The following is a 20,903-nucleotide window of genomic DNA, read 5'->3' as shown; positions in this document are numbered from 1 at the left end:
TCCTCCTCCAAGAAGGAGCTGTGTGTGGGAGAGATCTCCACACAAAGGCTAAGTGTGTGTGTGTGTGTGTGTGTGTGTGTGTGTGTGTGTGTGCTGTGGTGGGTAATTTTGCCGTACCCACAATGTGTTTGTGTAGCCACGTACATTCCTCAGACATACCCTTTTTGCAAGAGCAAGGGTTGCGCATCTCAAAAACTCTTGTGCTCCCTTCTCTTCACCAACCCACCCCCACCCCCCCGCTCATGCGACAGAGACGTGGTGGAAGCTTACTCAGGGCCGGTTCTGACGCAATGTTTTGGAGGAATATATTTTGAAAACGTCATGGCAGAATGAAAAATCTACATAGGCTCGGCAGGAATAGAAGCTGCTCACTTCTCTTGCCTGCAAGAATCTGTAGATTTTTCATTGTGGCATAAGAGTTTGCTACTATTCCTCAATACGTAATCAGCCATGAGGGGGTGGGGAGACATTATGTTGCAGCTTGCCTTCAATGCTCTGTGTGTGTGTGTGTGAGAGAGAGAGAGAGAGAGAGAGAGGGAGAGAGAGAGAGAGAGAGAAAGAGAGAGAGAGAGAGATTCTAGTAGTGGAGCCTGGTGGCCCTGATGTCAGTTAGGTAGCAAATCTGCTTCAGGATTCAGTCAGAACCAGCCAGAATCACTTTGGATAGCTCCTTTAGGCTTCTGACTGGTTCTGACAGAAACCCGGATTCATTGCCCCATCGACATCAGAGCCACCAGCTTCCACTGGATTCTAGTGCAGCTTCCCCCAACCTGGTGCTCTCCAGGTGTTTTCAACTACAGCTTCCAGGATTCTTGATGATTGGTTGTGCTGTCTGAGTTTGATGGGAATTGAAGTCCAAAACATTTGGAGGCCACCAGGTTTGGAAAGCCTGCTCTAGTGGGTGTTACCAGAAAAAGTGATGGGATATTTGCGTTCACTCTTTTGGGGTCTTAATCTGTGGCGACATTTGAGAGGAACATAAATAAAGTGTTTCTTTAAAAGTATGCAGAGGAAGATCTATTAATTTTCTCCATCTGTGCCCCTCTCCCATGAACATACCACGATCTGAAGTTCAGAACTGTTGGATCTGTCTGTCACTAATATGTTTGTCACTCCCAAGATTTGAGTTGTATATGTATTTTCTAGGGATATCAACTGATCAAAGAATATTAGCTGGTTCATCCATCTGCCTTTTAAGTCATTAATCAATTCATGCATTAATTAAATTTCATTAAATTTACATATTACTTAAACTCCAGTATAGGTATCTCTTTTTGAGAGTGTAGGGAACTTGCAATTTTAATGAGCAAAAGCTAACACTCGTTGCTAGAAGGGAAACGATCTTTAATATTGTCTTTTTCATTCCTTTTTCATTACACCATCACCAAGATAGCCTCCACAAAAGTAACTTGTGCACCTTTAATCAAATCCACTGATTAGCATTTTGTCATACTGATTTGAAATTAGACTCAACCAATTAATCAGTTGAAACTAGTGTAGTGCATTGATTAGTGTTTGGATATTGGATACAGAGAGCTGGGTTCAGATTCTTACTAAGCCATGAAGCTCACTGGGTGACCTTGGGTTCATCACACACTCTCAGCCCAGCCTACCTCACAGGGTTGTTGTGGGAATAAAATAGCATTACTCCAGTGAATGCCTCACTTGGAGCAAGAGTAAGGTATAAATGTGATATTAACAGGAACCAAATGAAGCAGCATTCTTGAAGCTGGAGCCCTACAGATCCCATTATCTGATACTGGATGGGGCTGATGGGAATTGGAGTCCAAACATCTGGAAGGTTTCAGGTTGTGGAGGGGCTTCCAGACAGAATATTTTCTTCTCACACTATACTTTCTTCCTTGAACCAAGGTGACCTCCTTACAGCAAGATTTATGCCTCAACATATACTTTTGTGGAATAAGAGATATTCTTTCTTGGGTGGGTGGAATACATGTGCATGCCCATTATGCTTGTTTATGCGCATTGTTCAGTGCTGCAGGTCTGTTGCAAACATACTTTACAGTTGGAGAAAGCACTCCAGAGAATAGCTGTCATTAGCTGAACAGTGGATTCACCTGGGAGAAACAGGGTGCCCATGATTGCCTGATAAATTGCTTGTCTTTATGCAGACATGTCACACCATAGTGCAGTTTCCATCTTCTTATAAGTAGATTTTTTTTTCCTGAATCAGACCACTTGTCCATGTGGACCAGTGCTGCATTTTCTAACTGGCAGAAGCTAGTTTCTAGGTGGTTCTCAGACAAGTATCTTTTTTAGCCCTACTACCCTTTTAGAAAAAACGTATTGGGAACTGGACATAGGATGTTTTACATCCAAAATGCTTTTATGTGCAAAACCAGGGCTCTCTCCCACTTGAAGGATGGCCTCTTTTCCCTGCCTGTTGTTGTTTATTCGTTCAGTCGCTTCCGACTCTTTGTGACTTCATGGACCAGCCCACGCCAGAGCTTTCTGTTGGCCGTTGCCACCCCTAGCTCCCCCAAGGTCAAGTCCGTCACCTAGGTCAAGTCCGTCACCCTGCCTAGGGACATTGAAATCACTATCCATTAAAAACAGAACTTCAGATTTATCAGTGATTCTGCCCTGCCCCCTTGCTCCCATTTTAGAGATGTTTTACATTCTAAGCTGAGATGAAACTGAGATTCAAGCTTCCAAATTTTAGAACTGAATGTCATTTTTCCCCAGCTCAATGTTTTTAAAACAAACTTGGAAACATAATTTGTGAAAATCTGGGTCTGGAGATAGTTTGGTTACAAAGCTGAAGTTGCTAGTTTCACAGAATGGTTTATCAAAATCAGTGGTGAACACACTGTGTCCATTGCACATGTGTATGTGTTGAATCCCAAGATAAAGATTTCGGAATCCAAATACAAAGCCAGAACATGTCGCTTCCCCAGGATAGTAAATGCAATTATGACTTCTTGAAAAACTTAATCTTGATTATTTCCCCCCCCCCAAAAAAAAAATTTAAACTGAGCGTTGGTGGCGGGGGATGATTTTGTGAATCTCTTCATGCAACTGCTTTGAGCAATGGAAGTTAAATCAAATCCATCAGCAAATTTGCACACCTACAGGGTACATGGCTAGGGTTGCAGTCTTATATCTACTTACCTGGGAGAAAGTCCCATTGAATTCAGTGGGATTTACTTCTGAGTAGACATGCATAGGGTTGGCTGTGAGTAGTCTTGTTTTTGCTTTAAATGGGAGCAGTTGTAGGTGAGGTCAAAAAGGTTGGACATGTCAGGTAAGGGAAAGGTGGGACATATATTTGAAATCCATGCTAACTTTCAGTCCTTCCCCCATATCTCAAGATCCAGGTTGCCCTATCAGCCCACCCTCTGATCTGCTGGTGCTGCTTTTGAATGCCAGGTCAGTGCACAATAAAAACAACCACTATCCATGGCTTGATTGTGGAGGAAAGGGCTGACCTAGTGTGCATTACTGAGACCTGGGTGGATGAGCTGGGTGGAGTGGATCTGTCTCAGCTCTGTCCACCTGGATACTTGGTGCAGCACCAGCCTAGATTAGAGTGGGGGGAGTTGCCATCATCCATAAAGATTCCATCTTCCTTACAAGGAAGCCCATCCATCCTAGTACCAGTTTTGAGGGGTTGTACCTTGTGCTGGACCAAAGAGACAGAACAGATATGCTGCTGGTGTACCACTCACCCTGCTGCCCAGCAGTCTGCCTGCCCGAGCTGGCTGGGGTGGTCTTGGAGGTGGTGTTGGAGAACCCTAGAACTGTGGTTTTGTGGGGACTTCAATATCCACACCAAAACTGCCCTGACAGGGCCCACTCCGGGCTTCATGGCTACCATGACAACCATGGGGCTGTCTCAGTACATTGTTGGCCCAACACATGTAGCAGGACATACCCTAGATCTGGTTTTTACTGTTCGTTGGATGGGCAATGATCTGGTTTTTTGTGGGGGAGGGCTTTCAACAACCCTGTTGTCATAGACAAATAATTTCCTTGTGAAATTTGGTTTGGAGTTCTGCTGCCAGTCAGAGTGTGCAATATTGGGCTAGATCAGGGATGCTGAACCTCTTTTAGCACGAGGGCCAAATTCCATTTCAAAGAAGCTCAGGGGCCATATTCCAGGGGTAGACAGGGCTAAAGGCAAAAAGGAATGGGACCAAAATACAAATACAGCCCCTCTGAATATTTTAGCATAAAAATCTTACTACCAGTAACTAAACTTTAGGACAAGCATTTCAAAAGCCAGGAAACCACCAAATGACTGGTGATTTGGTTGGGGTGGGGGGAAGGGGCCTGGGTCAGGGATCAGGGCCATGTAGGGAACCTTGGAGGGCTGGATTTGGACAGCAGGTGGGCCAGATTTGTCCTCCATTCCTGACGTTCTGCACCCCTGGGTAGGGTGAACATATGAAAAGGAGGACAGGGCTCCTGTACCCTTAACAGTTGCATAGAAAAGGGAATTTCTACAGGTGTCAATTATATATATGAAGAACCTGATAAAATTTCCTCCACATCACAACAGTTATAGCTGCAGGAGCCCTGCCCTCTTTTGTATCTGGTCAAGAGGGTAGGGCTTCTGCAGCTTTAACTTTTGTGATAAAGAGGGAAATTCACCAGGTGCTGCATGCATACAAATGACACCTGCTGAAATTCCCTTTTCTATACAACTGTTAGAGATACAGGAGTCCTGTCCTCCTTTCCATATCCTGTCCTTACCCTACTGCTGGGCTAGATGGACAAATGGTCCGACTCAGCAGGCAACAGCATTCTATGTCTTTTCCACCTTCAACTCAGTGGGTGCCTATAGGCAAGCCCTTTTCTTTTGAAATTGATACTCCTTCCACCCCTCCCCAAATCTGCAGTATATGGATTAAGAGAACGATGCTGACCCGCCTTGCAGGGCTGTCGCAAACATTACTGAGATTAGTTATATGAAGTGCTTTGAGGATGATTATGAAGTATTCCCTTCTTCTGCCCTTTTAAGACTTGGACTCATACACACAGACTCATTTCAAATAGACTACAGAAAGGAAATGGGTCTTTGTTGTTATTGCTCTGTTTTAAATGTTATCCTCCCAGCAACATTTGAGGTAGGATAGCCTTAAAGATTTACAGTGACTGACTTAAGGTCACCTCCAAAAGCAAAGGTAGCTGTGTTGGCCAAAAGCAAAATCCCAGAAGAAAATGCCTAAAATGCCACCGGCCACCATTGTCTGGGATCCAGCAGGAACCTTTCCTCGATGCTCCATGCTCGGTACATGCTCAGCACTTTGTAACAGACAGTAGCCAGCAGCAGAAGCACTATGCAATTCATTTATGGAAGAAAACAAACCAATGACATTTGGATCTATCTGTTTGGTTGAAGAAAAGGTGGCGGCAAGAGGCACATTGCCCTAAGACCTCCTGACTGTGTTCTCCATTTCCATCACTGTGTGACAACGTCAAGGTTGGCTCCCTCCCCGGCCCCCCACCCACCCACACACAATGGGCTGTGCCCCATTTGATTTCTTCAGGCAGATTTTCAAGGGAGTTGAATATGCAAGGTAATCAGAAGGTGGGATGAGCACTTCAAAGAGAAGGGGGAAAGCATTCTCAGAAAGCAAAGTGCATTGGCTGCTGCTTATTAAAAATAAAAATAAAAAAGTAAATCCCCACTATAAGGGCACACAGCAGAGCTGGCACATTAAACACTTGAATGGTTTTATTTAACATTTTTCTGCAGCAATATGAATATAACTTCCCTTGATGTACCTACGTCCGGTGCAAGGTGAGATTAAAGGACCTAGTTTAGTGTCTCCCTTCAATGGCAAAATTGACAAATCTCCTTGTTTCTCCGCAACTACTTTGCAGTAAGCGTACCTTACTGTTAATGATAGCAGCACATCTATCACTCTGATCCAGACATGCCTTTCATTGTAATAGCTGAAGTGATGGATGAACACCTTACAAATGGCTTCGGCATAACCATAAAAATGGACACATCTGACGTAATCTATCAGAAATAAAACTTCGTCTCCTGGATTTATTTTTGGCCGGCCTGATTTTACAGAAATGCCTCCTCCACCACCATACTTGTTGCTTTTGAATCGAAGTTCAAAATGGCAGCAGGGAACATTTACCTGGGAGAAATTCTACCATTTCAGAACCTTGGCTATGGGGCTGTCTAAGAAATACCTGCCCAAGGTGACCAGAGGTAGCCAAGTGGTAGATTAGAAATGGCACATTGGGGGCAGCGGGGGAGGGGAGAGTAGGAGAGACAGACAAACATCACTACCTCACCACACACAAGTAGGAGCTGTGTGAGACTGCAGCTCTAGTGCTGTGCTGAAAATGTCTCCCGTATTGTTTCCGACCATTGCCATTCAGTTGGATCCAAAAGAAATTGTTTTCAAAAGAAATGCAAGGGAGAAGGAATTTTGGAGAAATTCTCAGAGGTAGAGTTCAGGGTTCTTAGGCTTAGCTTACTTAAGAGGTGGCCAAGGAGTGTGTGTGTGTGTGTGTGTGTGAGAGAGAGAGAGAGAGAGAGAGAGAGTGTCTTGTCTTTCATTGTACAATCCTCTCTGTGGCAGCCCTTAGCCTTTTCGGCTTCCCGCATTTCAATTAAGGCCCAGGGGAAGATATCATGAGGTAATTCCTCCCTTGGGGATTTTTCAGTTAAGGAAGTGGCAGCGGCTTGGGAGCCTGCAGCGCAATGGAGAGATGTGTAATGAAAGAAAACAGTGATTAAGAGGGAATCTACACGGCGTACTGAAGGCGCTTGCGTGCGCCTGCAGTGCGCCCCGGAAACGAAGGTGTAGATCCTGCCCAGAAGAGGCGGAGGAAGAGGCGGAGGAGGAGGAGGCTGGGGAATCCGGCCGCGTCCTTGCCGCCGCCGCCCACCTCCCCACCGGCCTCCTGCTGCCGGCGAAAGAGCCACCTGGGTCGGAGAGCTCGGTGGAAGAAGGCCGGTGGGGAGGTGGGCGGCGGTGGCAGCAAGGACGCGGCCGGATTCCCCAGCCACCTCCTCCTCCGCCTCTTCCTCCGCCTCTTCTGGGCAGGATCTACACCATTGTTTTCGGGGCGCACTGCAGGCGAACACAAGTGCCGTCAGTACGCCGTGTAGATCCGCCCTAAGGCTGGATCTACACCAACCAGGATATGACACTTTGAAAACGGTTAGAAAATGGTATACATTTTGGGCCCCAACAGCTGTCAATACCATTTATGTTAATACTATTATAAACCGTTATAAAGCAGTAGTGTAGATCCTGCCTAAGTAAGCTCAAAAACACCACTAAAAGAAATTCAAAATAAATTACAAAATGCCCTGAGAATGATGGAAACCTCAGCACAGTAGTGGAAGTGGGAGGGGACACACCCACCCCAAAAAATCCTTAGGATAAAAGAAAGAAGCTGGCTACAACCTCTGCCAATAGCAAGCCCTATTTGTTGAGAAAGTGTTGGAGAATTTCTTCTCCTCTTGGAGAAATGTGTTGACTTCCTCTGCCCACAAAAAGTCTGGAGAGTTTTGAGAGGCCATTTGAGCCCACCTCTTTGCAGCATTGCTAAGTAGCCGGCTTCATTGTCTGCTCTTGTGCTGTGCCTTTGACAGTCACTTGATCTGTGGACATTAGAAGGTGAATCTTGTCTCAGCATAGAGAAAATGTGGATTTCTACAGATCAAGCATATTTTAGCTATACAGTGCTAAAAGGCTTGTTTAAAAGTTGGCAGTCTTATAGCTTCATCCCACATACCTGCTTCCCTCGGATTATCCCCGTAGCACTAAACTTTCGCCGTTGTTGTTGTTTTTGCTACTAGGCGACAGCGATCCTTTGCATACCAGGAAGTGAATTTAAGGGGGGAAATGTAAAAAAATCATAAAAAATCAACAGATGACCCAATCCAATTCAAATTTGGTATGCTTAAGGCTCTCCCTAATATCTATTAATGTTCCAATTTTGGTGTCTTTATCTTTAAAGCTCATGCAGATGTAAGCATTTCTTTAAAATCCTCCTGCTGCGCCCCAGCAGCGGCTTGAAAGACATGCTCAAAAAATAGGGGTTAAATACGGCGAATCTTTTGGCTTTATAGCACAATTAAGGCAGGATGCATGGGAGTACTTCACAATCAAAGCAGATTATAAGGAGGAAAACTTCTGAGTCCTTTGCATGCCATTTGCAGTGATTGCACAGTATAACGCTGGTGTGATAAAGCTCATAGAGAGGCTCTCATGCCAGTCAGGGGCAGGTATCTGTCACTCCTGCTGGGCTTCCAGTCATTCTGTTGCACCTTGGGACCCACCGCTAGTGCAAGGGGGAGGAGTTAGTACTTCCTAAAGCAACCCTGGAAACAGTGGAAGTTGGTGGCTCCGATGTCAATGGGGTGGTGAATCCGCTCTGGGTTTCAGTCAGAACCAGACAGAACTCTAAAGGAGTTTTCCAAGGTGCAGAGCTATCCAAGCTCAGATGGGTTCAGATGGGTTCTGACTGCAACACGGTGCAAATTCACCACACCACCGGCATCAGAGCCACCAGCCTCCACTGCTTGGAAATGGACAGATCATTTCTGGATCAAGACAGATGAGAACAGCTCCCTCCTGCGAGCTCCGCTGACTGGCCGTGGTCCAGGAACAAGCGTTTCCATTCATTTCTAGTTGCTTTCAGAACCATTAGCTCCGGGGTCCTGTTGGCATTCAGGCAATATTGGATTCTGCACCCTATTCTAGTCAATGTGACTTGAACAGGATGCTCTGCTTAGCTGATTATGCACTGCCATGTTCATTTCCATCTCAGGATTTCCCTGTTTTTCTCTCAGCCCCATCTAAAGGGCTCTCTTTAGGTCTATTTCTCTATCGTTTATTGACGTTTTCTTAACTGGTGCATACCTACAGCTTGCCTCCTCCACAGTGTTTTCAAGGAGGAATAAACATGGGTCTTAATCATCAGAGCCCAGGAAATTACTTGAGTAGAACTAAATAAAGGTGATTTTTTTAAAAAATTAGGGCAATAGGGTTGCATATTTTATTTATTTATTGCATCGAGATCTGCAACACAGATAGTGGAACGTTGGGACTTTGTTCTGTCGTGAGCTTGGGCAGGTCATGGTTGGAAGCAGCAATCTTGATGTAGCAACCTTGATGAAGCTATGCAGAGTGCCTAGGTGGGAGACTGTCTAGGAATGCTGTGCAGGCTGCCTGGAGGGAAGGTGGCATACAAATGCAGTAAAGCAATGAACAATTTGATGAGCCCGATTCTTGTACGTTGTTGTAAAGAGGCATAAAAGACATATCTCTGTACCTGTTGCATCTGAGGAATGTTTCCTAAAGAAGGGCTTTCCTTTGAAAGAAGAAATGTTATATCCCATAAAGGGCTTGTTCTGTTGATCCAGCAGATTCTCTACATTTGTACTAATCCGTTCATAAGTTCCAGGAAGATCTCAAATTCACCTTCTTCTTGCAGTTCTCAATTCTCGAGGAAGATTTGATATTCCTTCAGCTGCCTTGATCTCTGTGCCATCTGAAGGTGGAGAAGTCTCAGGAGTGCAGTGCCTCCCTGGGGTTTGCCCCTCCGGAGTCAGGTCACTGAGGAATTAATGGCATTCAGTACTATTTGTGATGGGGGACTTACAGCTTTGCACTCCAACCAGCACACCAAAGACAGCTGCTCCCACATCAGGTCTTTCAGGGGAACAGCCGGTACCCTACGATGCTTCAGCACCCAAGCTGAGTTCTGTGCATGTGCCTTTTCCTGCAGTTTCTGCACACAGGAGGGGAGAGGGAAAGAGGCATCCCATTCTGATCTTTGCTGGCCATTGATAAGGCCAGCCATTAAGAGCCAACAGGCTACTATTTAAGTCCTGTGGCAACCTATCACTGCAAATTTACTTAACAATGGAGATTTTTTCTTTTTTTAATTCCAACCCCACTCCCCCCACCGAAAATGGGTGGATGGAGAAGCTTAAACTAACCTCTCCTGAAGTGCCATAGTCCCGATTGGAATTGGACTTGCAGGAGAGTAGAGAAAACAATCACGGATAGATCCATTATGCGCTATTAGGAGAATGTTTCTTTTGAACCTTAGAACAAGCACCTTCAAGTTGGAAGGGACCCAAACTATTGTGCAGCCTTCCCCAACCTGGAGCCCTCCAGATGTTATGGCAATACTGTACCATCTGGGGATGATGGGCATTGTAGTCAACACATTTGTAGGGCACCGGGTTGGGGAAGGCTGTCATAAGACCATAAGTCTTCCCAGTGGAGCCTTGTAGCTCCAATGTCAGTGGAGCGGTGAAACCGCCCTGGGTTTCAGTCAGAACCAATCAGAACTCTAAAGGAGCTCTCCAAGGTGCTTTGCTGACTACAGGACAACTCCCAGCACATTCACAGCCTTACCGGATGAAGGTGAAAAGGAGAAATCAAGGTGCGTGTCATCAGCACACTGATGAAAATGCACTCCAAAACTCTGGATGACCACACTCATCAGTTTCATGTAGATGTTGAATAGCTTGGGGGACAAAAATTGACCCCTGTGGAACTACATCCTGGAAAGCCCATGGGGTTATGCAATTTCCCCCAAGCACCACCTTCTGGAGCCAACCATCCAAGCAGAGCGGAACCACTGCAACGCAGTACATGCCACTCCCAACTCAGACAATCATCCCAGAAGGCTACCATGGTTGATAGTATCAGAAGCTGCCAAGAGAACAAGGAGAATCTACAAGGTCACACTCCCCTTGTCTCTCTCCCAAAATTGGCAATCATATGGGGCTCTTCCACAGCCTGAATCCCAACTTGGCCTGAATCCCAACTGAAATGGGCCCAGATAATAGATGTCATCCAACAGTGTCTGGTGCTGGTTGGCAACCACCCAGTCAAGGACATTACCCAGGAAAGTAACTTTTGCCACCAGTCTAAAGTTAAGTTCTTCCAGGAGGGTTTCTTCAAGAGTGGGATAACCACCACTTCTTTCAGGTGGCTTGGGAACATTTCCTCTTGCAAGGTTGCATTGATCACCTCACTGGCTCAGCTATCTTCTCCCTCCCTGACAGTTTTGATAAGTCAAGAGATGCAAGGACCCAATGCAGAAGTGGTTGAATGAACCTGTCCAAACACCCTGTCAATGGCCGCAAGCTGTACCAAATGAAATACATTCAAGAAAACTGGATAAAGCTGTGCTCTGGACACCTCACCTGATTCACTTACTGTCTCTGCTGAGACATTCCTTTAGATACTCTGATCCCAAGCCATTTGTTTCTTTATTTATTGCATTTCTATACCACACAATAGCCGAAGCTCTCTGGGCCGTTCACAAAGCTCTCTGGGCGGTTTTTAGGACCTTAAAAGTCAACACCAACCATTGCAATTGGACTCAGAAATGAATGTACACTACTACTGACCTAGCCCCACACCCAATGATAACCTGTCTTCTGCTGCTAGGGATTTGAGCATTGAAATCAGCTATGGAAAAGAGGACAAGGCTCCTGTATCTTCAACAGTTGTATAGAAAAGGGAACTTCAGCAGGTGTCATTTGTATGCATGCAGCCCTTGATGAAATTCCCTCCTCATCACAACAGTTAAAGCTGCATGAGCCCTGCCCTAGTGAGCAGATACAAAAGGGGGCAGGGCTCCTGAAGCTTTAATTGTGATGAAGAGGGAATTTCACCAGGTGCTGCATGCATACAAATGACACTTACTGAAATTCCCTTTTCTGTACAACTGTTAAAGATACAGGGCTCCTGGTCCTCTTTTCCATATGGTCAGCCTAAATCAGCTCACTCCTGAACCTCAATATGTGAGCAGACCTACCTGGGAGTATTGCACTTTGGGGATGAATACAGTGGCTTTTTTTAAAAAAAAATCTTCTAAGCTTTTGGTTTTCTAGCATCACCTTTGTCATGTGGTATATCTAATGACCCAGTGATGGCCTAATAAGTTTAAACTTAGCATCAATTTGTATCAGTCAAACCCCGAAAAGCAGCAAGAGGTGAGGTCCCCTAGACATTCATCATATAGAGCACACTGAGATTGGATTTTCATTACCTGTAAAATTAAATGCTGCAAAGCAGCATCTTCATTCTGACAATTATGGTAACATCAAAAGAGAACCATGTGCCAGGCTCCTTTCTCCACACTCCAGTTACGAGATTCCAGCTAGTTAAATCAGGCGGTCACAGAGAACTTGCCGTTCAGAACCTCTTTGAACATGACCTCCGTGTGGGAGTACGAAGGTGGTGCACAATGCATTCCCACACTTGTTCCTCTTTTGTTTTCTGTGCTCCCACTATCTGAGCTTCAATTGAAGCTGAAATACTGAAGCAGAAGTCATATGACAAGGAGAAGATGGATCTAGAATTCAAACAGGTCACCTCAATTACCTGTAAATATAAGGCTCGCATTTAAGCTTTTGCAACCAAGGCGTCTTTCCTGGCTTGAGACTAGTTGCTTCCCAAAAGACAAGGTTTGTTCCCAGCTTGAGGCAAGCAAATTCCGGGGAGTTGGGGGTGTGAGAAGGAAAACTGGCAAGCTATATATAAGTAGATCTTAAAGATTTGCTGCTTGCCTCTGGGTAAATGTTTTAGGCCCTGGTGAACTGATGCTAAACACTCTGTGACCAGTTGATGCAAAAAATGCCAGATGAAGAAAGTGGGAAAATTGAATTAAGTGTTTGCAGTAGGGATGTGCTCCGCTCCGATTAGGAGCGTAGAAGCAGTAGCGGATTGGCCTGCTCCGCCTTACCCAGAGGCGGAGTAGGAGCGGACCGCGGACCCCCTAGAAGCAAGGCGAAGAGAAGCGCCCATTTTTCGGAGCTCCGAGTTCAGGCGGAGCGCTCCGGTCGCCATCTTGAAAACATTTCGCCATAGGATTGCATTGCGGCAAATAATCACGCATAACTACGTTGTTTTTGAAGCTATCATTCTGAAAATTCTTGTGCACAGAGAGTCGTGGATGGGGGTCATTTTGAGACCACTCTCACCTCTCTGCGTTGTCTGGGTCGCGGGCTATATTTTTGTGAAAATCGGGTCAACCGCACGGCTCAAACTGCGTTTTCGGCTTTTCGCCCATAGGATTGCATTGAGGGAAAGAATCGGGGATAACTGGGGGGGGGTTTAAGCTATCATTCTGAAAATTCTTGTGCACAGAGAGTCGTGGATGGGGGTCATTTTGAGACCACTCTCAACTTTCTGCATCGTACGGGTCGCGGGCTAGAAGTTTTTAAAAAATCGGCGGGAAAAATACCTTTTTCAAAGGGCTGAGGGGCAGAGTCAGCTCCCGGTCATGATGATCCCAAAGTTGGAGGAGGGCATAGGCAAAACAGGTAACTTGGGATTCTGGGAAACTTCTCTTTCTTCATCTGAACGGGCTTTTCCCCGTGTTTTTTAAAACAGTAGCCCCACCAAATGCACAAACACAACCTGAAATCATATACTAAGCCAAGAATAAGAGATAGAAACACAGCACTGCTCCCCACCCTAACCTTGGTGAACAACTGAATCGATGTGGTGCAAGGGGATGAGCTCCCCTAGGGCATCTCATCGTGGACGTGCCCCCACTCTCTCCTGCACTGGAAGGCCATTAGAGCCTTCCAAAGAGAGTAAAACGGTGGAGCAATGCCTATCATGAGTTGAAGTGAATGGTCACTTTTCAGTGGTGGAGCAATGCCTGTTATGAGTCGAAGTGAGCGTTTTACTTCTTCTCAGAGCTGTTGGTGGCTGTCAGTGTCTTGAACTGGCAGCTACTTCCCCTTCCCCCGGGCACGTCCCCCTATTGCTGGTAAAAGACAGATATAGCCTTTTTAAAAAAATTCTTCTTGCTGTTTATTGAGCAACACTGCTGCTTTTAATTCCACCCCTCCTTTGTTTATTGATTGATTTATTCCATTTTATATGCATTACTGGCTTATCCTTGGCTCACTTCCTTATGCCCCCAGAAATGCCAGCTGCATGCCTGCCTGCCTTCCCTCCCTCCTCCCCTGCCCACCTCGCAGGGATGTTGTGTGTGGGGTGCCCGATTTTCAAAAATTCGCCAAAAATCAGGGGATGATGGGATTGCTTTGAAACTTGGCGTGCGTGTGTATATCCCCATGAGGTGTCATGGTGCCAAACATGAGGTTTCTAACTTGAACAGAAAAAAAGTTGTATAATTTTTTAGCTTTCAATGCAAGCCTATGGGGGGGGGAAACGGAGCTCCGGATCCGGATCCGGAGCTCCGGGCGGAGCGGAGCGGAAGTGGGCGGAGCGGGGGCGGGGCGGAGCGGCCCGATCCGGAAAATGGCGGATCTGCAAGTGAAGCGGAGCGGGGGGTCCGTGCACACCCCTAGTTTGCAGTTGGATGCATACCCATCAAAACCGGTAGGGTTCAGACAGTAAAAATTGGGCTGCATAGCATGGGTTTTTGGGGTCAACTCTGTTCCAATCCACACATTTTAATTTGTATCCTGATCCAGGGATCATTTCAGTTCACTTTGAAATAGGAATAGAACAAAATCATTGAGCATCCCTACCCCAGAAAAGGTTGTGTAGGCCCTAGCAACCCCTCCTCCTTTATCGAGGATTGCTACCTCTTTGGGGGGCTACCAGGAGGAGGGCCTTCTCTGCTGTGGCACCCCAGCTGTGGAATGAGCTCCCTAAGGAGGTTCGCTTGGCACCTACATTATATGCTATTAGATGCCAGGTGAAGACCTTTTTATTCTCCCAGCATTTTAACAGTCTATAAATAAATTTTAACTTGGTGTTTTAAATTTGTAATTTTGCATTGCTGCTGTTTTTATCTGGTTGAGCTTTTATATTGTATTTTATATTATGGTTTTATACTGTTGTTTTATACTTTGGATGGTTTTAATTTTTGTGAACCACCCAGAGAGCTCCGGCTATTGGGCAGTATAAAAATGTAATAAATAATAAATAAATGGCGAGAAAGAAAGAAGGAAGGAAGGAAGGAAGGAAGGAAACAATCTGGTCATCTCTTGTGCCTTTAACAGACATTTGTTCATCAGAAATCAGCAGGTGACACTTTTTCATGGCATGGAGCTAAACATCAGCTGCTCACTGCTACAGCTCAACTGCTATTAAACAGATAGCTGCAGGGGCCAGTTCAGAAGCTAGCAATCTTATTCTATCCACTGCAGAATTGAGAGACAAGGCAGATGGGGCTTCTACATCCATTTCCCCACCCCCCACCCCAAAGTCCTTCCTTTCTAGCCCACTTGCCCTTCCCCTCTGTGTGTTCAGCACACCTGGAGTCTTTACTGGGGCAGGTCAGGAGGGGTGCCAAGTTTTGAATTGACCCCCAGGAACTGTTCCTCTTAACAGCAGTTTGAACTACAGCAATTAACAGGTTGTTTTGCTCCTTGTCACAGAAAAAGCTTTCCTGCTTATTGCTGCATATCAAACTTTACTAGACCAGTTGTTTGTTTCCTGACCAGTTGACAGTCTTTGATGGGGCGGGGTGGAGAGATGGGCAGGCAGAGCTGTCCTACCTATTTCCTGATTCAGTGGCAGATTGGAAGACACAGGCCTTAGCTAGACCTAAGGTTTGTCCAGGGATTGTCCCGGGGTCATCCCTGTTCATGTAAATTAGGGTGACCCTATGAAAATTTATTTATTTATTTATTTATTACATTTTTATACCGCCCAATAGCCGAAGCTCTTGTATCTTACATTTTTATACCGGCCAATAGCCAGGCTCCTGTATCTTTAACAGTTGCATAGAAAAGGGAATTTCAGCAGGTGTCATTTGTATGCATGTTACACCTGGTAAAATTTCCTCTTCATCACAACAGTTCAAACTGCAGGAGCTATACTGCAGCTATACTGTGACCAGATTTAAAAGAGGGCAGGACACCTGCAGCTTTAACTGTTGTGATGAATAGGAAATTTCACCAGGTTCTCCAAATATACAAATGACACCTGCTGAAATTCCCTTTTCAATACAACTTTTAAAAAAACAGGAGCCCTGTCCTCCTTTTCATATGGACACCTTATGTAAATTACACACAGGGGATCCCGGGCGTAGGGAGGGATGACCCCGGGACGATCCCGGGATAAACCTTAGGTCTAGCTAAAGCCATAGAATCATAGAACCATATAATAGTAGAGTTGGAAGGGGCCTATAAGGCCATTGAGTCCATCCCCCTGCTTAATGCAGGAATCCACCTCAAAGCATATTTGACAGATGGTTGTCCAGCTGCATCTCGAAGGCCTCTAGTGTGGGAGAGCCCACAACCTCCTTAGGGAATGGGTTCCATTGTCATACCACTCTAACAGTCAGGAAGTTTTTCCTGATGTCCAGCCAGAATCTGGGTTCCTGTAACTTGAGTCCGTTATTCTGTGTCCTGCACTCTGGGATGATCAAGAAGAGATCCTGGCCCACCTCTGCGTGACAACCTTTCAAGTATTTGAAGAGTGCTATCATGTCTCCCCTCAATCTTCTCTCCTCCAGGCTAAACATGCCCAGTTGTTTCAGTCTCTCTTCATAGGGCTTTGTTTCCAGACATAGGGCAGTTATGTGAGGTGGATGAATCCATCAATTTCAGGTTCGCTCTGTTCCTCATTTTTCCAATCTTAAGTACAGTTTGTCCCAAACGTTGAGGTTTTTTGTTTTGTTTTTTTAAAGGGCACATTAAAATCCACACCTGCATTTTTGTATACAATTTCCTCTGATATGCACATTTTTGAAGTAAGGTTCCTAAGATGATTATTTTTTGAACATTTCTTTTCAAGAACTGAATGCCATGTTCATACTTGCCTCTAACAGTCACATTTGTGTATGCATTTTATTTATTTTTAAATGGAGAACTCCATTTCAAAATTTGCAGAAGGGCAAATTTAGCAGGATAAATGAGTTTCAGTTCACGCATTGGTTTGAATGTGAAAAATTGGGCAAGTTCACATTAAAATGCAAACTAAAATGCACATTAAAACAAATTTCTCTCCCATCCTTAGTTTCAGCTTGGCAACCCTACTCATCACAGAGGCTTAGCAACGCCAAAACCATCACAACACTCAGTGCTTTCCTGATGCAGGGTAAACAGGGAAACCATATGCAAAAGCAGAAGGCACCTCACTTCTGTTTAATATTGAGTAATTTTGGCCATCATGCTCCAGAACATGGACACTGGCTCTTTTGTCATGGTGCCTGGTGTGACTAAAGAATGTCAGCAGTGCCTCCCAAGTTATGGACTCACTCCTGCATCTGAGGAAACATTACCAGTAGCCAAGGGTTGAGCTGGTCCACAATGAGACGGTGCATTCAGAACAATTTAGCTATTTGAGGGTTAACACTGAAGGAGAATCATCTAGTCATCTACCTCCTGGTGACATCTGCCCATAGGAATTCTGCTGATATGGATTTTGGTGTTAGTAAAAGAGCCCATAGCTAACATAGTTCCCACTCTTTGCACTGTGTCTTTGGTTCTTTGGCTGATGTCTGTTCTTGGGAAGCTGGTAAACATTCCTTGAAGCAGAGATGGAGAAAGAAAAGGGAGAAGCACTTCTGCCTGCTTTGACAGGGCTTTGATGTGCGTGTGCGTGTGTGTTTCTGCAGGTACAGCAAAGGGCCATCCTATGTCAAAGCAGAAGAGGGATGGGGCTGGTATTTAAACCAGGGGTGGGCCAATGCATTCTCTTCCCCTCCTTATTGTTTTATTATGATTTTATTAGAATGTAAGCCTATGCGGCAGGGTCTTGCTATTTACTGTTTTACTCTGTACAGCACCATGTACATTGATGGTGCTATATAAATAAATAAAAAATAATAATAATAATGTTGGATTGCAATTCCCATCAGCCCTAGTAGCCAGCACGACCAGGGGATGTTGCAGTCCAACAATATCTGCAGGGCCACATATTCCCAAACCTTCAGTCAGACAAGTATTGATATACTGGTTTTATTGGCCCACCTTTCAATAAATACATTAAAAAACACCAGTTGTCCTGTAATGATCACAGATTGGATAGAGCAGGGTATTGGACTGCAATTCGCAGCATCCCTCACCATTGGCTATGCTGCCTTGGGCTGCTGGCAGTTGCAGTCCACCAACATCTGGATGGACAAGTTACCCATCCCTGGGGTAGAACATTTAGCATACTGTTACCCATCCCTGAGCCTTTGGAATGAAGAAGGTTTGAGGTCCCTGTTGGGGTTTGAAGGGAAATATCCCCTTACTATGCTCCAGGCCTTCACCCCGTGTCTCCTAGAAAGGAACGGGCATTACTAGAACCAGAGGTGGGTACTGGGTGGTGGTGGGATTAACTTTTAAAGAATGATGGGAGCTGTAGTCCAAAGCATCTGGAGGGTACCAGATTGGGAAAGGCTGTACCGTGGTAATCAACTTCCAAATATTTTGGACTATAGTTCCCATAATCCCTGACCATTGGCTATGCCAGCTGAGTCTTATGGAAGTTGTAGTCCAAAACATCTGGAAGTCATCAGGTTCCCTATCCCTGCTCTAACCACTACACTACACAGGCGATTAACTGCATGTAACTGGAGCTGAACTGCAGCCCAAGTGTATGAAATGACAAAATGTAAAGCCTAGCAGAAGAAGGGAATAAAAAAAATGACAACTAAAAGTGATAATGACTTGATTCTATCATATAGTCAGGTCATGCACTGCCATATCACAGTTTTGTCAGGAAAAGAGAAGGAAAGAAAGAAAGACAAATGAACCTGGGTGATATTCATAAAGGATCAAAGTAGATGCCCAGAAATTAATCAAGAAAATGTAAATATGATCCACAATCTTGGGGCGAGGGAAAGACTCTCTATTTGTTACAGGGTTTATTTTGAATGAGGATGGAAAGCCTATTTAAAGCTCCAGCTTATGTTCTTTTCATTTCCAAACATCACTTACCTCCAAAGATTAATTACCATTCTGGGGGGAAAGAAAGTCTTTGTTAAATGCTGTAGTGCCTGCTTTTCTTCTGTTAAGACAGCAGAGGTCCCTGAAACTTTATCTCAGTAACTTTCCAGCATCCTTAGTGAATGTCATTGGCTTCTCTCTCTCTCTCTCTCTCTCTCTCTCTCTCTCTCTCTCTCTCTCTCTCTCTCTCTCTCTCTCTCTTCAGTTTGGGAGCGTAAAATATATGCAGGTTTGCAACAGGATATGCTGTGATCCTACAAGGAGATGTTCTGGGGGAAGGCAGACATCAGGGGTTAGTATTGTTGGGCACCTGCCAGGGCTCATGTTGATTCCCAGAGCCCCTTGGCATCTCTCCTCCTCTTCTTCCTGGCTGTTGCTGTGTGCAGGCAGTGATGTGCAAGCAATGGCAAGAGCATGGTGAAGAGGAGAAGGAGGAAGAGGAAGAAGAAGGAGGAGGAGGAGGAGGGGGAGGAGGAGGAAGAGGAACAGCAGCAGGAGCCTCAGCTTGCCCTGACCACCTCCTGGGCAGTGTTGCAAATTGGGCCCAGACAGCAAACAAACAGGTGGTTGTGACACAGGCAAGAGTGAGATGGGGGCTCCCTGAGGCCACCTTGCCAATATGTCTATCCTCCAAATCTGGGGCTGTCCATAGAAGTATTTCTCACACATGGTGCCGTGCTCCCCTTAGGTATGGGGGAAGGAGTTTCAGGCAATCAATCAGAATCAGACTCTGATGGAGCGGAGAGGAGACAGCGCCAGAAACATGCCAGCCTATACCAGTGGGGGAGATGGCTCTCATGGGCTCTTCACCAGCTGGGAATGAACCTTCTCCAGAGCTTATCTCCTCAAGGGTAGCAACACACCGTCACTGGAAAATCAGTAGTCTTCCAAGGGAGAGGGCATGGAGACGCTAGCCGATCCTAGAGTATGCCATAGACTAAAATGGGTGGAGCTAAAGGAAGGTAAGAGAAAGTCGGCCTGGCTATGTTGCATCTCGTCAGAAGTTGCGTCAGAACCAGTCTCCCTGAAGTTAACGCATTCTGGGAAAAGGCTTTCTGTCCCTCTTGAAAGGACAATTGTCTCACTTAGTTTGCATAGTTTTGCCTAGGGGAAAGTTCCTAGAGATTAGCCTCTCTTCAGATTAGACTTCAGGTGGGAAGAGATGTTTATTGCTTGAATAAAGCTTTGTGGATTACTTAGCAGGCCTCGTTATTGTCTCCCAAGAAGGTGGGAGTTCTTGGGAAACATGACACACAGGTTAATTAACCCATGATTTGCTGCAGTGCATGCCAGACACCTGTAGCCATCATTATTTTGAATCAGCCTGATCGGAGGTTGCTCTGCAACATCCAAATCCAGACACTGTGGTTACTCATGGGTTAAAAAAATCCACAGTTAACCTACAATTAGTTGTTAGGTAAACTGTGGGTTATTTAAACCACAATTAACCCATAGTGTCTGGGTTCGGACATCACAGAGCAATCTCTGATTAGGCCTAGGGTGATCATATGGAAAGGAGGACAGGGTTGGACTCGATGGCCTTTTAGGCCCTTTTAGCCCCTTTTAGGCCCCTTCCAACTCTACTAGTCTATGATTCTATGATCTTTAACAGTTGTATAGAAAAGGGAATTTCAGCAGTTGTCATTTGTATGCATGCAGCACCTGGTGAAATTCCCTATTTATCACAACAGTTAAAGCTACAGGAACCCTGCCCTCTTTTGTCTCTGGTCACACTAGGCAGGGCTCCTGCAGCTTTAACTGTTGTGATGAAGAGGGAATTTCACCAGGTGCTGCATGCATACCAATGACACCTGCTGAGATTCCCTTTTCTATACAACTGTTAAAGATACAGGATCCCTATTCTCCTTTCCATATGGTCACCGTACAAGTAAATGTATACAGGATTGGGGAGTCGTAGAAGCAAAGGAAGGCCCAGAAAAACCTACAAGTAAATGTTGAGGTGCCATATAGAAGGAATATGGGGAGGTGTTTAACATTAGAAAGATGAAAGCAGGTTTGGTTTCTTTTACTTTCAGTGAAAAAAGATGTAATGTTCAGTTTCCTT

The sequence above is a fragment of the Elgaria multicarinata genome, chromosome 1, assembly GCF_023053635.1.
Source record: "Elgaria multicarinata webbii isolate HBS135686 ecotype San Diego chromosome 1, rElgMul1.1.pri, whole genome shotgun sequence".
NCBI lineage: Eukaryota > Metazoa > Chordata > Lepidosauria > Squamata > Anguidae > Elgaria > Elgaria multicarinata.
This window is presented reverse-complemented; position numbering follows the sequence as displayed.